Below are 19,300 nucleotides of genomic sequence, written 5' to 3' on the forward strand. Positions count from 1 at the left end.
ACATACACTGATTGTGTTGCAGCTTCTATCATCACACCAGTGTAGCCGACAGAATGTGAAACATGGGCATGTGTGAGGCCGGTTATGACTGTGTTTACTGATGATGTTGTATTTTTAATGACCCAGCCCTACACGACATGTCTATAATCAGAAGGTCTTATTTAAAGCTTTCAAAACGTCACAGATTCTCACAGCCACGTGATTAATAGATATAGATGGGTGCTTCTATGAAACTGGTCCCTAAAAACAGGACATGGGAGCTAAAAATTCAAACCAGATGTAGACTAATGTTACGAAGCAAGTTTGGAAGCTCTTTGGGTCTGTTTTAAAAGTAAATATTTACTGAGATAAAAGAGAAACCATTTTTCAGATAAAATACATTTTTATATTATTTTACATTATATTTAATACAAAAAACTGCATGTAATACGGTAAAAAGGACACAAAAATTACATGCTACAATTTATAAAATATCTCTTTATTCTCTCACAGGTACATTTTGGGAATCCAACTAATTATTCTAGGCAGAGTGTTTCACAAAAATGACCGCTGTTGCAAAATCATTCACGATTTATATGCATTTAACTGGGCAGGTTCCGCATGTAACACAAGTGGACACGATGGGTTACACACAAAACCTAGAATGAGACTGAGATTCATGAAAAACCCACATGTCTGGATTAGAAAAAATACTCGGATCGACAAATTTAACACAGTGTCTTTATTTATAGCGCTATATAAGATCATTTACAGCCATGTTTTCAGATCAAATGCACTGACACCTAGGTAACTTTTCCTGTCCCAAATTTGGCCCCAATATTTGATTAAAATTCTTTAATTTTGGGATGGCTCAGAGCAAGAGATTTTTTTTAGTTTTGCATTTATCTGAGGTCATCATTAGGTACAGTGCCGGGTACCAAAATGAACCCAGTTTCATAGAAGCACCCAGATAATGGTTCATCTTTGCATTTGAACTGGTAAGTCTTTTTATTCTCAGGTTTTTCCATGACAGTCTTGTCTGATCTGTTACGATATGTTCCTCAAATGTCAACTCCTTTGCTTCGCCTCCTCAACAGATGGCCCACTGGTTAATACCAGGAAGCAAGATGGAGCAACCTCACAAAGATAGAGAGAGAGAGGACACACACACTCACACACACACACACACACACACACACACACACACACACACACACACACGTTCAACAATGGACTTTTATCTCTTTGATGTGTGATGACGACAACTGATTTGATGCACTGTAAAACATTCTGGAGTCAAAATCCACAACCACTGAACATAGAGCAAGATGGAACAGCGCAGTTAGTGAACAAAGGTCACCAGTAATGATCATGACTAGGGATGTAACGATATGAAAATTTCATATCACGATTATTGTGACCAAAATTATCACCGTTATCATTATTATCGCGATATTGTTGAAATTGTGCTCAAAATGTTCAAAAAGTACTTAGATGCACGCTGAAATAATTTAACCAAGTTGTATTAAAAATAAATAAATAAAATAATTGGCACAATGTACTTTCTGTTGGGAGAAACATTCAAATATTAACCCTTAGTGGTCTGAGCCTATTTTGGCCATTTTTCAGTGCTTTTGATTTTGCTTTTATATAAACAAATTTTTACTATACCCATGTTTGGTATCTTTTTTTTTTTCAGTACAACTTCATCTATATCATCTGCCTATTATTTTTTTCACTTTAACCTATTATAAAACATAAAAGGCCAGAAAACACACAAAAAATAAAATCCAATTTGAAAAATGTATATAATTTATTGCATAAATAACACAAAGATGCTTAACAAACCTTTTCAAAGACTTTAAAAGTGAATATTGGTACCAAATATTAGGTATAGAAAATCAAAATTGTAATAAATTAAAACTGTACTCAAATATTTGACATAAAAGCGTAGCTTTACATAGAGTTTTTTTCCCCTAAAAGTGCGGTAATCAAACACGGTTATCATGATAATTAGAATTTAAACAGTAATACTCACCGTCTGCAATTTTACTGCAGTTTATCATTATGCCGGTAATCGTTACATCCCTAATCATGACTACATGCTATATGAGTGTTTCCACCTTCATCATCTAGATGTGCCACCTCTGTACAATGTACACTGCCAAAAAAGTCATAAGATTTCCATTTATTTCTGCCCAGAGATGCTATAATTTTTGTCCGACTGCTGCTGCGATCTCATTTTTAGATGCATAGCGTTGCTGAAACCCCAATCATAACACTGCCCCCCACAGGCCTGTACTGCAAACACAAGGCATGATGGGTAATCACTTCATTCACCTCTTTCCATCACTCTGGAACAGGGTCAATCTGGACTAATCACACCATATGACCTTTTTCCACTGAAACACAGTCCAACCTTTATGCTCTATATCACAGGTGTCAAACATGTGGCCCGGGGGTCAAATCCAGCCCGCCAAAGGGTCCACTCCGGCCCTTGGGAGGAATTTGTGAAATGCAAAAATTACACTAAGATATTAACAGTCGTTTTAGTTCAAGTTCCACATTCAGACCAATTCAATCTCAAGTGGGCAGGACCAGTAAAACACTATCATAATAACATATAAATAATGACAAAAGGATAGAAGCATCTGAATATGTGTGTATGCTGCAGGAATGTAAGTGATACCACCTGTCACTGAATAACATGTTTAGTAAACAGAGACAATACTCTGGCTACTAACATAAAAGCATCAGCCTGAGTCTGGGGTTATATAGCGTTGCTTCATGTTCCATTATCTTTATTACATCAAGGCTCAGATTGAGTTGGCAGACATTACATCACTGAGCTGGAAATGAAGGGGGTCTTCATGATACAGTAACTGATACTGTCTGTGGTGCACACGAACAAGAATACTATTGAAAACCTTAAAAATAAGTAGCATTTCTTTCCAAATATTAAAGGGACAAATTGTATGAGTTTCTTTTGTGAATTAACTTGTTTAATTGTTAATGTCGGAACACAAAATAACCTGGAAAGACGTTCATCAAAGTAAGATTTGGTGAAGTTTAAGGTTAAAAAAAGGAAGTGGAAAGACTTAACAGCTTTATATAAACACTGTGGTGCTTTGACAGTTATAATATAAACATTTAATCACGCTGACTATGAGTGGAAATGGGCTAATTAGACAGTGGCTAGACTGCTGAGCGCTGAATCATGCACTCAAACGCACACACACACACACACAAACCAAACGCTCTCAAATAAAAGTCAGTCATGATTCTCCATTCCTTTTTAACTGCTGCAGGGCCGTAATTTCCATCAGGAACAAGTGATCCCTCACACTTAACTATTTACTACGGACGCACAATTATAGTATTTGTCAGCCCTTAGCATGATACAAGTAATGGCAAAATGAATACATTGCTCTTTGGTGTGAGTGGAAAAGAGGAGGAAAAAAAAAAAAAGAGATGCAGGAGAAAGTGGAACAGAAGAGACAGAGTAAAATCGATAGATGGATGGAAAGATAGATAAAAACCTAACTAGATCAAAGTCTGAGTGAAATGGAGAGGGACAGCATCTTGCGAAGTGTGTGGTATGAAATGACAGCGGCCGAGAAGCGAAGGTCTGATAACGATTGGAGTGAGACAGAGCAGAGAGGAGTATAGGAAGCGACAGAAGTGCGATGTACAGCGCCACAGATAATACTACAGACAGAGGAGGCTGCTCAAAGACACAGAAAGACAGTTAAATAACTCCTACAGGTTTTAATGGCTCCTATTAATATCGACTTCATCCACGGTCTGAAGGAGTTAGGAGCCGCAGTCAGGCCTGGATGACAGCATATTAGCTCACTGTAGGAAATAGCCAGACTGGACACAACGGGTCTCAGATAATGTCACAACCAGCTGAGATGAGATCAGATTGAGGTAGCAATAATGGTTTCATTCTCTCGCCGAAGCTGAGCCACTGACTCGCTATTCACACTTGGAGTTTTTATGATCTTCCCCTCTGTCGCTGCCTCTTGATAATCTGTGTTATCCACTCCCTCTCCATCCATTGCATATTTCACACACAAAAACATGGCAGACAGAATGCACTGTAGTAACTGAAAACGTTGGCTGTTTCTCAATACCAAGAACGCAGAGTACGGTCTTGTGAACCCGGCGAGTACGGTCTTGGTAAGAACAGTCTCAGAGAGCGTACTTCCTAAGAATGCAAGTCTATCTGTAACTGGAACGGCTGGTACTTGTGAACTTTCCTTCCTGTCTCTGCTACATTTACACCATCTGCTCCATAATGTATTAAATCACCAAAGTGTCACTCGATTTGATTTCATTACATTTGTACTAGTATTTACCGTATTTTCCGGACTACAAGCCGCTACTTTTTTCTCATGCTTTGAACCCTGCGGCTTATACAACGATGCGACTCAAGTATAGATTTTTACGGGCTAACGGCCTCCAGGGGGCGCTCTAGCCGGAAGCGCAAAAGCGAGACAGACAGGTGGAAGAGGTGATGCGAAGAGAAGTTTTAAGATTAACTTACCAATCATTTTGCGAGTCATGCACAAACCCTCATCATGGAAAACACATAAAGAAATGCATATGATGCAGCTTTTAAGTTAAAACCAATGGATCTGTCTGTAAAGAAGGACAAAGAGCTGCTGTACGTAAGTGCCACTGAGAGTGACAACGGAAGAGAGAGTGAGAAGGTGTGTGACGGAGCCTTTTTGAGGCTGTTCAACTCTGACACTGAAGAAGATGACTGCAGTGGTTTCAATGCGTAGAAGGAAGATGAAGATAGCAATCAATGACTTTTCTGGGTTTTTTAACCAGCCGTGTTCCTGCTGTTTTACTGCCGTGTTACAGGCACTGTTTGGAGAAAAGCAGTTAAGGAATGGAAATAAATATTTAAATAATCTTTATTTACCATCTTTCTGTGCAAATATCTCATGTTACAACGTGGACAACTGCGGCTTATACTCAGGTGTGGCCTATATATGTACAAATATTTTCTTCTTTTAAAATTTGGTGGGGGCGGCTTATATTCAGGTGCGGCTTATAGTCAGGTGCACTCTATAGCCTGGAAAGTACAGTACATGTAATTCATACATTTTGCATATTTTTAAAGCCGTAATACATTTCATCAGTTCAGCACAGCCGACCGGCACCCGCCTGAACCTGCAGGCTCACAGCCGCTTGGCTCCGCTTGGGCCAGCACGAACTGCATCTTGGGAATTATTTCCCAGCTAAGTCTACATGAGTCACCAACCAGTGCATCCTTGGTTTTAGCTAGCTGACAAGAACATCCGGGTATTCCATGCGTTCTTAGTTTATATGAACTTGCAATTGGAACAGTACTTGGGTCACGACTGATGACATTTCATGAGAACACAAGAACGGAAGAACAGACAACAACGCATACTGAAAAACGCCCATAGTGAGCTGCAGGTTTAAGTTCAGTGTGCGCCCTAAAGTGTTTCAGCATGTGTATGCATTAAACATCAGCCCTTCAAAAGGCAGAAACAAACAATAGTCCTCGTCTACTTGCCGTGTTGGTGTGTTTCCTGTGGTGTGTGTTCTTCAGCGTGGTGGTTTATATAAGATATGGCTCTGGCACACAACCAACTCTGACCTCTTTCATACTGCTGCAGCCAAACTGAAGCTCCACTTCAGCACCTTTTTGAACACCACATCAGATCAAGTCTGGCAGAAAGATGGATGCAGTGTTTACTGCAGAATTAGATTCCATCTGCGTGTATTGAACCTTTTATTTTTTGTTTGTTTCGTTTTTTTATATGGGTATTATTGTCATGAAACGGACAGAGCACATATAGATAGATAGATAGATAGATAGATAGATAGATAGATAGATAGATAGATAGATAGATAGATAGATAGATAGATAGATAGATAGATAGATAGATAGATAGATAGATAGATAGATAGATAGATAGATAGATAGATAGATAGATAGATAGATAGATAGATATTGTTATGAATTCATAATAGTTTATTTTTGATAAGTATATTACTGCTAAGAAATGGACAGTTTATTTTTTTGTGCATTATTGTTATGGAAGGGAAACTGTCTAATGATTATAAACTAGAATGAAAGTAACAAAGATCGACATTTTAATGAAAAACACTAACAGCATTGTCAGCAGATATATATTTTCATCTTAGAAAAGAGTTTAGTAAATGCATTAAAATACAAAGTACAGGGGCCTTTCAAAATATCATCACTGTCAGGTAGAAACCTCGTAAGTCCATTTTTGTTTTTGCTATCATAAAACAATTTTATGGGTCAGTCTTCACAATGGCCTGATGTTTTTAGAAATATTTACCCAATGAAAAGTGTTGAAAATGGCTTGTGACTACATCTCTTACCTCCTTTCATTTACTGAGAATATACATAATTTTTCCAGTTTCCTGAAAAATAACCGTTTTGGACATAAGAGGTTTCCACCCATCAGTGACGATATGTATCTCAGTCTATTGTAATTCATTAAATTATACATACCGTGTAAAATTACACTATAAAAAAGGAAAGTCATTAATATCACTAATTTTATCAGAGAAAAAGCTGTTAAACGGAGACAGTGCAGTTTTGCTTAAGGTGCAGTGAGTAAGATCAGGTTTTCACTAAAGTCAATTCATCTTGTGGGACCCGGATGCCTCTAAAAAATTAAATGGCAAGAAATCCAATCCGACCAGTGTTAAAATACCTAATCCTAGACCAACTGACTGCGTAGCATTCCTAAAAAAAACTGGAGAGTAGTAAAATACAAAGAGCATCTCCTGAAGAGTGCGTCACTTCCATGGAATGATCGTACTGCTTGTGACGTCAGTGCAGTCAAATACACAAGAACGCATACAAACCACAAAGCCTTTGCTAATTTTAGTCGCGTATATATGCAGCAACAGCGCATATGATATGTAGCTGAAATAAAGTCTAACCTTACACTCATGTGATTCCTGAAATCCCATCATCGCCTCTCGCTGCACACACACCAGAACACATGACAATCTCCTCTCTTCGCTACACACAACCCCTCATTTACAAGTCTGTCGAGCATGAAATAAAGCTTTTCAATCACAGACTGCTTGTTCATAACACACTCATAATGAGAGCAATCCATTTTACTGGCAGCCTGCACTCAGTGTCTTGTAAAATGAAAGGAAATGCATAGTGTTAGTCCAAGAAATAAGGTTTTTTTTTTACAGTGAGCGTTTGTTGTGCGTGTGTGTGTGTGTTTTTTTTTTTTTACGATGAAGTGCAGGGAAAGGGGAAGATCATATATTTTAGTGCTTAGTTACACATCTGTCTTGGTATATGTGCAAAGAGACAAGACAGACAAGGAAATGACTGTGAGATAAGATCAGCTGCATAAAGCACAACCACTAGATCCTACAGTAGACGTATTTTTCTCTCGGTTTTGCCACAACAAATGCGCAAAGAACTACTTATCTCTATCACACAGGCAACAAACCAGTGCTTTTTCCCACACTTCTTCAAACTGCAGCCATAGATCATCATTCAGCGTCTTCCCACACAGACAGTAATACACTTTGAATTCATTTACACTGCAAAATTCAGTTGCAATTTGCGTGTTTTTGTACTAATGACACATTTTTCAGCTTAGTAATGGTACAGTACTGTCTAATTTTGTGTTTCTCTACAACCCGAAGGTCACAATTCTTTCAGTCCGGCTGTGACATTTTTATAAAACATACAGTCGTTGAATACAGACGCGAAGACACAAAATTGTAGCTTATGTCTAGGCTGAAAACACAAATGACCGGACATTTTCATGCTTCGGTTTTAAAATAATTTCCATCTCTCCAAGTTCACTGTGAAAATATTACGCATAGTTAGACTTGAGAGCACACTGTGTTTTTCACTTGTGCTCTGTGTAGATATGGAAACCGAAAACAGATACAGTCAGTGGCAGCAATCAGGTGATACTTTTCTCACCCTTAGATGAGGAGATAGGCCTAAATCCTTAAATTCACACTCTTGTGGAGCAGTGATGGTACAACAGGACACGGCAAAAACAGTCAGATACCACACTGAAACTGAAATTCTGATCTCCATACAAAACACAGACACTGTTTGTGTTTCCTACCTCCTTTTATAAACCCTAACTGGCATGCAGACTTGTTTATGGAGGGCTTTAATGTCATGTAAAGGAGAATAAATGCACCAAGTAGGGATGTAACGATCACCAGTATAATGATAAACCGTGGTAAAATTCCCGACGGTTAGTATTACCTTTTAAATTCTAATTATTATGATAACCATGTTAGATTACCGCACTTTGAAAAGTCACAGTACTGCACATTTCCTGGATCGCTGTGCAACTTACTTGAATTTATTTTTATCCATTTTCTTGCCAATTTTGGTCAGTTTTTATTCATTTTATCTCATTTTTTGTTCATTTTTCATTGATTTTGCTGCTTATGTTTGTGCACTTTTGTCCAATTTGTTCCTTATTTTGTTCATTTGTTGCTTATATTCAACATTTTTTTTTAAGTTTGTTTGCATCTATCTATCTGTCTATCTATGTCAAAGAAACTTGAACAACTCAAACTTGATATGGAAAATGGTCAAACAATGGCCATTAGGTGCCATCTCTACTGCACATTTGCATGTTTGATGTTTACATGTTAATATTTGAATGTTTCTGCCAACAAAAAGTACATTGCGCCTATTATTTTATTTGGTTTTTTTTGTTTTGTTTTTTTTTTTTAAATGCAACTTGGTTACATTATTTCAGTGTGTCTATAAGTATAAATACCGCGATAATGATGATAACCGTGCTAATTTTGGTCACAATAACCGTGATATGAAATTTTCATATCGTTACATCCCTAGCACCAAGTTTGGTCAGAAATGAAACCCTTAGATGAGGAGATAGGCCTAAATCCTAAAAATTCATACTGTTGTGTAGCAGTGATGGTATAACAGGACACAGCAAAAATGGTCAGATACCACACTGAAAAAAACAAAAAAACAAAAATTTTGATCTTCATACAAAACACAGACACTGTTTGTGTTTCCATCCTCCTTTTATAAACCCGAACTGGCATGCAGAATTGTTTATGGAGGGCTTTAACGTCATGTAAAGGAGACTAAATGCACCGAGTAGGAATGTAACAATTACCGGTATTCATTTTTCATTAATTTTGCTGCTTATGTTTCTGCATTTTTGTCCAATTTGTTCCTTATTTTGTTAATTTGTTGCTTATATTCAACTTTTTTTTGTTTGTTTGCATCTATCTATCTATCTATCTATGAAAAATAAACTAAAACAGCTCAAACTTGATATGGAAAATGGTCAAACAATGGCCATAAGGTGCCATCTCTAATGCACATTTGCATGTTTGATGTTTACATGTTAATATTTGAATGTTTCTGCCAACAAAAAGTACATTGCGCCTATTATTTTATTTGGGTTTTTTTTGTTTTGTTTTTTTTTTCAAAATACAACTTGGTTACATTATTTCAGTATCTGTATAAGTATAAATACCGCAATAATAATGATAACCGTGATAATTTTGGTCACAATAACCGTGATATGAAATTTTCATATCGTTACATCCCCAGCACCGAGTTTGGTCAGAAATGAAAACCTTAGGAGATAGGCCTAAATCCTAAAAATTCATACTGTTGTGTAGCAGTGATGGTATAACAGGACACGGCAAAAATGGTCAGATACCACACTGAAACTGAAATTCTGATCTTCATACAAAACACAGACACTGTTTGTGTTTCTAACCTCCTTTTATAAACCCTAACTGGCATGCAGACTTGTTTATGGAGAGCTTTAAAGTCATGTAAAGGAGAATAAATGTACCAAGTTTGGTCGGAAGTGAAAATCTTTATAGGGACGTGGCCCTCATAATATGTGACACTGCCAATTTCTTCACCTACATGCATCATAACCCCAACTCATAACCCCAAAATAATCTCAGCTGCATATTTGCGAAGTGTTTGCACAACGTGTGAGAACAGTGGATCTCAGAGCGTACAGCCAATCCCTTGCTTCCAATCTTTTAGACCACAGGCTAGACTGTACATGATGCATCTGCACAGGCTGGCACACTGCACCGTATGATGCCAATCCTCTGGCTCACTACCTTGTAACCTCAAACTTGAAGCAATTACAAGCTAGGCTGTACATGTTGTACGACAGAACAGACTATGCATGCTACATTATACTCTGGAAATACTACAGAGTATTCCCCTGGCTGTTGTCCTGACTGTCTCTGTGAGAATCTGATAACGCACATTCCAAGTACAGAGGCAAGGATAGTGGTGGTAAGATAAGAGATTCGGAACATTAGTCCTTATGAATGCATTTTTAGACAAACAGTATGTTATTGGCACTTGAACAGTAGGTATTATTGTATGTGTCTAAAAAAAAAAAGAAAAATCTGTGCAATATGACAAATATATTATGTGACATTAAAACAACTATCTGTGGTTTCATATTATGCTAAATGAGAGAAAATTACACTTAAAATATTAATCAATGGTGTCAAACCCATATGCAGCCCAATGTGATCTCAAACCAGTAAAATAGTAACATAACCTATAAATAATGACAACTCTAAATTCATAACTCTATAATTTTAACAATATTATGCCTGTTATTACATGTTTTGTGCCGTTGTAGATCCACTGTGATCTGTAATGCACATATATAAATGACAGGTTGAGGCATAATATTGTTAAAATTGCACTTATTTTTCTTAAGGTTATTCACAGATGTTCAGGTAAACATGTAAACATTACTGTTCTGCACTAAAACAAAGAGAAAATTGGGCTGTATGTGGCCCTTAAACTAAAAGGAGTTCGACAGCCCAGTGCTAAATCATTACGGTGTCACTAATAATACCTTATAATACAATAGTCAAACATGGAAGAGTTTGAACATGACAGAAATGGGTAATTCTGTACAGGATTATCCAGGACTGTACAGGAGTCTGACCTGCCTAGACAAAACCAGGAGGTGGTGTCTAAAAGATTTGGACGTGGTTTAGCTTGGAGAAAGTTGAACATCAGGTACACACCAGAGAGTTGTATGTTGCAAACTCAAACATTACAAAAGTTTTTCACCATTTTTGCAAGAATCAAGTCACACAATATATGAGATTATTGTATGGATGATTGACATAAATAGTGGTGTAGTCCAGGGTAAACATTGGTGTACAGAGTATACCTATTTATTTCCCAGTCAGCATTGCACTTCTTCTCACTACTCAGTCTTCCTAATGTGCACTATTCAGTAGTTTCTGCGAGCCAAATTGCCCATTTTTTTCTACTCTGCCTCTAATTGGCTAGCACTCGGTACCTTCACTGATTAGATTGGTTAACTTTAGGCATGAGGACTGATGAGCCAATCAGAGGAGAGTAGGGTGGGTCATGCCGAGGAAAATATTGCAAAGTTAGCGCCGACCACCTCTGGAACCTGACTGGACACCTCAGGTGCCACCCCAGTTGATTGACAGGTCACTGCACGTCTTGTTGAAAGATGCACGATTATTGGAAATATGAACAGGAAAGGCAGAATAAATGTCTTTCAAGTGAGTGACACATATCGAGAGAACCTACTTTGATTGAATAAATAATTTTGAGGTAAGTTTTACGGTGGTTTCAGAATGAGTCACTGTTTTAGAATACTGGTCATATGACTGTACATTTAGAGAAGAGATTTTGTTGACAATAGTTAAACTGTGGGTGTAGGCTAACTTTATGAAAGGCTAATGTTATGAAAGGCTAATGTTATGAAAGGCTAATGTTATGAAAGGCTAACGTTAAGAAAGGCTAACGTTAAGAAAGGCTAACGTTAGCCTATGGTTGCCTCATGTTGAATACATTTACATTCATGCAGCTGCTTGTGTGACCAGTAAAACCTACAAACTGCTCCTGATTAAGTCATGATGATTTTATAATAGTGAGCAAATACTACTAATGGATTTTTAGGGAAACTAAATAGAGTAGTCTGACGTGTCAGTGTTTCTAAATTGGTGTTTTTCTGGACTACTTAAATACAAAAAAACAAAAAAAAAAAATTAAAAAAACAAAAAATTGAGAGTATACCCACTTCTCCAGGGACCACTACACCACTGGACATAAAACTACAGTCAAGCGCTCAAAACAAACCCCTGGTACGTGTATATATTTTCTTGCATGCTTAAGTCAACATTTACACAAAGGTCAAAAGTCAAAATGTAATTCAAACATAACCTACTTATTCATCTAAATGTATTGCAATATGGAGTTTTAACAACATCTCGATATGAGGTCCTCATCATCTTATACAGCCCTTGCAGTAAAATTGTAAGCACTTTCAGAATTTAGAATCTACAATACAGTAATTTTATGTGACTGTGATGGATTTCAGATGGCTCTTTTTACTTCACTTCTGGGTCGCAGCCCAGTATGTGAACCTTAGTATGAGTTTGTGTGAAAACAGAGAACTAGGAGGTGTTTGTCCCACAATACTCCCTAGCCTGGTTTGGCTCAGTTCGGCTCAGGCTGTATTGAGTTGGAATGCGTGGAGCTTTTGGGAAACGGTGAAGAAACAGTGGAAGTGTGGGAGCAGAACTGTGCATGTGTGTGAATGCAGCACGTCATGTCTTAAACAGTTTGCATGTATTTGTGACATAATGTGTCTGTTAAGTGTGTGTGCCGGTTTATGTAGCATCTACATGGGTGTGTTCTGACCTGTGTTTCACTGTTCAGCCATGGGACTGACACTCTTTGCAGCGTTCTAAGAATAGTGATCCACGGAGAGGATGATGTGCCACTTTATCAGCTTTTGGGTAAAACTTAACTCTTTATCGGACAAGTGACTATTTTTTGGTCATTTCCGCACACATTACAAGACAGTGACGTCAACAGTTCCAGAGTCAACAGTCTCAGGTCCAATGTGGTCTACAGGGTCTGTAAGGTCCACCTCTGCATGAACAGTGAGTGTACCTGCTTTGTTAGGTACCATGAAGTAATGGTACTAATGTAAGGAATGATGTTCAAAGGGAGAATGTGGATGTGGACAGGGGTCTGACTCTGGATCAGCACTTATGTTGGTCTAATGTCAGAATCAGAATTGACTTTATTGGCCAAGTGTGTGAACAAGGAATTTGGCTTCGGTTTTTCTTAGCTCACAACGTACAATTTGAACATAAACCCAAACACACTTAAACATAGACCTAATATAAACAAACTTTCAACTAGAGACAAGACCAACAATGAATTGAGAATAGTTAAGATAAATATGAATAACTGGGTAGATGTGCACAGAGAACCGGTCAATTAAAATATATGTTTATGTATATATTATGTACAGCAGAGGCGATTTCTCATAGACTGCAAGGGAAGCCCAGCTTCCCCTAAAATTACGAAAATGAAATGGTCAAATATGTACGGTTGTGTTGACATTTCATTGACTACAAATGTGTTAGAACAGATTCATCTCACAGACAAGTTCGTTCAGAATCAGCTTTATCACAAATCAATGGACTCGATGTTGTTCACTCCTCATACATTCCCGTTGCGCTGTTTTCTCATTCGATCTCTGCTCAGTGCATTTGTCCATAGACGCTCGGTGTCCATGCACTTCAATGGGACTGAGTGGAACAGTTTTTTTCATTGCCTCAAAACTGGACGGTAATTGGATAAATGCCACGATGTTGTCCCGCCCCCGGACGCTCGGCATCTCTGGGGGTGATTGGAGCTGTGGGCGGAGCTCGGCTGGGCTAGACGCCAGGCTTCCACATGCTGATTGGAGGATCAGTCGAAAGGCTGAATCCTGTTTGATTGACAGCTATTTTGAGATCTACTCCTTCACTGACAGTTCAGTTTAATACTGTTGCGCATTCTGCTGCGAAATCCAGAGAGAAACAATTACGAAATTACTTGTTCATTTTACTGTAAATAAAACACACTTATTGTACTTCCTTGTCTCAATTTAACATAATTTCAATGTTTTCTTGTTTAGTTGGTACGATAAGGTTACTGACCATTTTCTTAAAAAGGAACGGAGGGCCGAATTTATGTTTAAAGAACTTGACAATTTTTTATTGATTTTTTTTTTTTTTTTCATGTAAGCTGACAATGAGTTTCCCCTCTCTGAAAGATGAGCAGCCGCCACTGATGTACAGTGAGGATTTATATTGTAATATGTACAGTGTAAATTAGAGTTTTATACAGTGAGTAGATGTGTACAGAGATTTGGTCTATTAAAATATATATTTATGTATATATTATTTACAGTGGACTTATATTGTCAAAATGTACAGAATGTTCTAAAAGTCATGTTCTAATGTTCTAAAATATATGTTCCTTTCACCTTACATGTGTTTTTCCTGTATGTTTTATATATACTTATTGGATTTAGTTATTTTTATTTTTTGCCACATACGACCAAGGAACCAAATACGGTAACTTCATTGACCTTGATTTTCTACATGACACTAAAAAATTTGGAACATTTTCACAAAAGCAATATGTCCTCCAATAACACACTAAGGTTAAAAGTTTGAATTTCAGAGTCTTTCAATGAGTGCCCTATAAAGGGTTAACAGACCCCGGGCAAAAAGCAGGGCACAGGCCACTGTAGATCCTCAAAGGAAATTTACTTCAACACAAAATCAATATCTCACTCTGAGAAAACTGTTTTTTTTTTTTGGTTTTGTTTGGTTTTGTTTTTTATCCTAAAAGCTTACCAGCAGTGACACACTTTGTGGCTTTGCTGTGGTTTCACTAACATCTATTTTTTATGTTCTTCAATCATATACAGTATTTATCATATGAATAGAATATGTTCTGTCCTATTCTTGCACAGCTCCATAAAGCGCATTAATATCTGCCCTACATGTGAAACAAAGTGTTTGACCTGAGCTGGAGTAATACAGTGATCAGTTACAAAAGTGTGACAGCCCCAACTGGAACACCGGCAAGTACATGATGATATCAACTGATAAAGCTCTGTACTTCTTTGTGACCTCCAACCCCCCTGTTTTTGGATTTTCTTATTCTCTTCTCATTCATACACACATGCACACACACACACTTCCAGGCTGCTCTATTCTACTCCAGCTCCATGACCTTCAGCCAGAGCTGGCGGGGGGCCTGGGGACTGTGGCGAGCTCAACTTTCATCGGGTTTCTTATATTGTTGTTACAGTGTGGCTTACAGCAAAAATAACACTTTGCTCCTACCGCAACCCCTCGACCTGGATATAACCCCTAAGCACTGTAAAAAAAAAAAAAATAACGTTATCAATAAGTCATAACAAATGGGAAGGGTAGGAAACAAAAACGACTCTCACAGTGCAGCTCTGGCATTCTGCTAAAATGTCCAATCCATAACTGCAGTGCGGCGCCTAAAGATAAAACACTGCCGTCCCGCCACTGAAGTTATGTTTTTATATGTTTCCATGTGTAATTTGTTTAACCTTTAAGACACTGTTCAGACAGACAACTGCGCTGTGAAATAACACAGCTCTGCACTTATTTTAACAGGACTGTTGCACTGGGACACTGGGGGTGCTGACATATACGGCTCCTGCAAAAATCATTAGGCAGAAGTGAAAAACGAAATTTTTACCGCAAGGCAATGCAACATCAGCAACTTTGCAAAGTAAAAGATTCTATTATTGAAAGTTATGAAATAACTCCAACTACTTTAAAATGAGTCATGTCACATGCCAAATCCATACAATGCATCTGTGAGTTTCTCCAAAAAAAAAAAAAATCCAAATATACCCATTTCAACATTACTTATTTTCTTCAGTCTGTGCTATTATCAAATTGCTGTTCTCTGACCCACAGTTCTATACATTATAGACAGTCAATTATTTAAATTTGTACATTTTAAAGTAAAAAAAGCAACACATATGTTTAAAATACAATGGATCACACTGTGATGTACATAAATAAGTCATGATTTATACAATAAAACATGATGTAGAGCTCACTGCATAAATAACTCATCACACAGAACAGAGAGCTTTATAAAACATGTTAACACCAGCCCACAGATACAAATCTAAAACACAGCTTATACATACCCTCTTATTTAGTTCGGTGTGTGAGCACAGTAAAATAAACAATGGTCAGCATTCTTATGCAAGTTTATGCAAGGAAGACATTTCACTGAACTGTTTAAGACCAGTGAAGGACACAAACAATGCAGTTTTATTGCACTACTGCATAATGAACTACTGTTCTCACATCTGCACCCGCAATACTGCACGACTGACAAAGGGCAACTATCATGACTTGAAACTGAAGCCCAAGCAGAAGTACACAAAAGGGTTATAAAGCTGAATGCTATTAGGTTTGACACACTTATTTTATTTATATATATATATATATATATACACACACACACACACACACACACATATATATATATATATATATATATATATATACATACACACACACACACACACACACACACACACCACATACTACATACTAGGGCTGAAAGATAAATCGTTATCGTATATATCTAGATATGAACATTCAAGATATTAATATTGAAAAAGCAACTTATAAACAACATAGATTTCCACCGCGCTCGCCCTGCATGTACAGCTCTGGAAGTCACAACAAATTTCATTTATTCGTACTTTATGTTAATGCTGATGACTGGCAGTGAGTTCTTATAAACAAAACTGCACTTTCCACATTCTTTTGTATTATGATGTTTGTATTTTTCTGAAAAAGCTCCCGTAGTCATATCGTATTGATATCGAGATATCTGGTATGAATACCGAGATATGAAATTTTGTCCATATCGTTCAGCCCTATTACATACTACCACATCACCATGACTTGAAATGACTGTGATTATTTTACATGTTAAGGATAACAGTCTCATTTGTCTGTATAAAAACAGATGAGTTATCATTACTGATTCCTCATTTTCCACTGTTTGAATGGCGCTTTTTAATGACATCAGCTTACTGCGCCACATCCTTCTTCTGCTATGATTTCAACAAACTAACACCAGTTTCTACCCAAGTTCTATCTATTTTCCAATATTTTAATTCTGACTTTTTTGGCTTACATGCATGACTTATTTTGACTATGTTCCTTGATTCATACAACAGTGGTGACATAAAGTTGGCAGCTAATTATTATTATTATCATTGTCATTATTATTATTATTATTATTATTAATCCTCTCAGTAACCTGGCTCCAACTGTACCAACTATAGACATTTATATGAAGACATTACTGTTTATCTGTTTATGTGTATGTGTTGCCATTTAGCATGTAGCTGAAATTAGATTGGTGACATTTTATACAAAATTCTCTAGTTTGCAATGGGGCTAGAGTCAGCAGTTATGGTAGTGTTAGCACTAGTTTGGTCAGTCTCACCATTCACTCTTCCTCTGCTACATCCTTTAAAGGCCAAAATACTAAAGTCAAGGCTTCAAAGTGATAGTCCATAAATCAATGGATGCTTGACTGCAAAATAAACACACTTATGTGCACACATATGGTCCAGTAAAATCAGTAACAACAAAGGGTGCCAGGCACAACAAACCCTGCCCCTCGCACGTATTGTAGCTTATTTTGGCATCAGTCCAGCTGATGTCATCATGTTTATGCATGTGGTGATGTCAGCATATCAATTGCATCTATATAAGTGGCAAGTATGAAGTAAACTGAAACAAAATCGGTGTTTGAAATTTTGCCCATTAAAAGTAAATGGGAGAAAAAAAAGATTCATACAAAATTTGAACTTTGACCTACTTTTCCCAAAATGTAACCACATCTCCTCTGGGTCACTGGCAATCTATAAACCCAATTTGGTATGAATTCAACCAATAGTTTTGCTGCTAAAGACATGAGAAATTTTGCCCATTATAAGTAAACAGGAAAAAAAAAAGATTTTAAAAATTCATGAAAAATTTTAACTTTGTCCTACTGTTCTCAAAATGCAATCAGATCTATTCTGGGTCACTGGCAATCTGTAAACCCAATTTGGTATGAATTGAACCAATAGTTTTGCTGCTAGAGTCTTAATAAACAAAGAAACAAACATACTAAAATAATACCCTTGCCTCCCCTTTGGGGGTGGGGAAATAATATAAAGTCATAATACAAAGACATGCACATATAAACATACAAACAAAAGACGGTATGGGATGATTTCATGCAGCACAAATAAGGAAATGTTTGATTACTTTGTTGTGGTGTGTATTTGTGTGTGTGTGTGATCTGATTATGGAGGTAATAAACCTCAACAGAATATAAATTCAGCATCTCTGTTTGTACGGGGGTTCTACAGCTGTTCCTCTGTTCCTTTCACACCTCACTGAGCCTGAATAACAACCTCACCTCCGTGTATAATTTACAAATCTGCTCTTTTTTTCTTTTTTCCATGTGACGTCTTACAACTCTGTCTGTCTTCCTCTCTCCACGCTCGCCTCTCTCTGGTGACTCTGTTGACTTCTGACATAGTTAGTGTTCCCCAAGGCCTCACCATTGGCAACCTCTGTGTCACTTGCCAGAACTTACTGCCGTCTTTATCGTGGAGCTTTTTGTTCAAACAATACAACATGGCTGATTTTGATAATGTGACAAAATTCAAGAGTTTTGACAGACATGAGCCCTTTCAGCGATGACAGTGTTGAGAGCAGAAGGCAGAAAAATCTGACTTTTTTTTGGATGGAAAAGCCTTGTGTTCTTATGGATATGAGGTATTTGTGATTCTACTCTGCAGATATCCAACATTTACACAGACACACCATCAGTACATCTCCTCTCCAGGGGTATAAAAATGGGACATTCACAGAGCCTGTGTACTGCATGTATTGTCTAAAGTTTTCAAAGTTTCACCAAAGGTTAATGGGTCGTTCAGTAGCTTGGCTGAAAACTTATTCATTGGTCTTACCATGAAAGTTAACCCTTTTAAGACTACCGTTATAAAAGCTGCCTTTATGTGTTCTGTGTTTTCTTTTGCATTAAAATTGTGAGAAAATTGACAAACCTCCCTCCTTTAGCAGATGGATATGTGATGTCATGTTTTTTCTAAAAATAGAAAAGTTATATACACATTGAATGGATCAGTGGGGAAGTTTAATGTGGTATGGCATCCTTTGATTTCTTATTTAGAACAGCTGACAATGCACCTTGACTCTGGTTAATGTGCGCTGTGTACAAAGTGACTGGGTAATTACATAGTGGGACCCTTTAATTTTCTTTTTATTATTTATTTATTTAATTTTGTGGCGTCTTATACCTCTATTATATGTCTCAGTGTTTGTCTTACTTTTTGTATGTTTG

At 37.3% G+C, this 19,300-nt stretch overlaps 1 protein-coding gene across 1 annotated transcript in view; it reads right to left on the reverse strand.

Moving 5' to 3' along the window:
• LOC115436406 (triple functional domain protein) overlaps window positions 1–19,300 on the reverse strand; it is a 219,124-nt gene that overhangs the window by 137,363 nt on the left and 62,461 nt on the right.

This window comes from Sphaeramia orbicularis, chromosome 16 (genome assembly GCF_902148855.1).
Source record: "Sphaeramia orbicularis chromosome 16, fSphaOr1.1, whole genome shotgun sequence".
In the NCBI taxonomy this organism is placed as follows: domain Eukaryota; kingdom Metazoa; phylum Chordata; class Actinopteri; order Kurtiformes; family Apogonidae; genus Sphaeramia; species Sphaeramia orbicularis.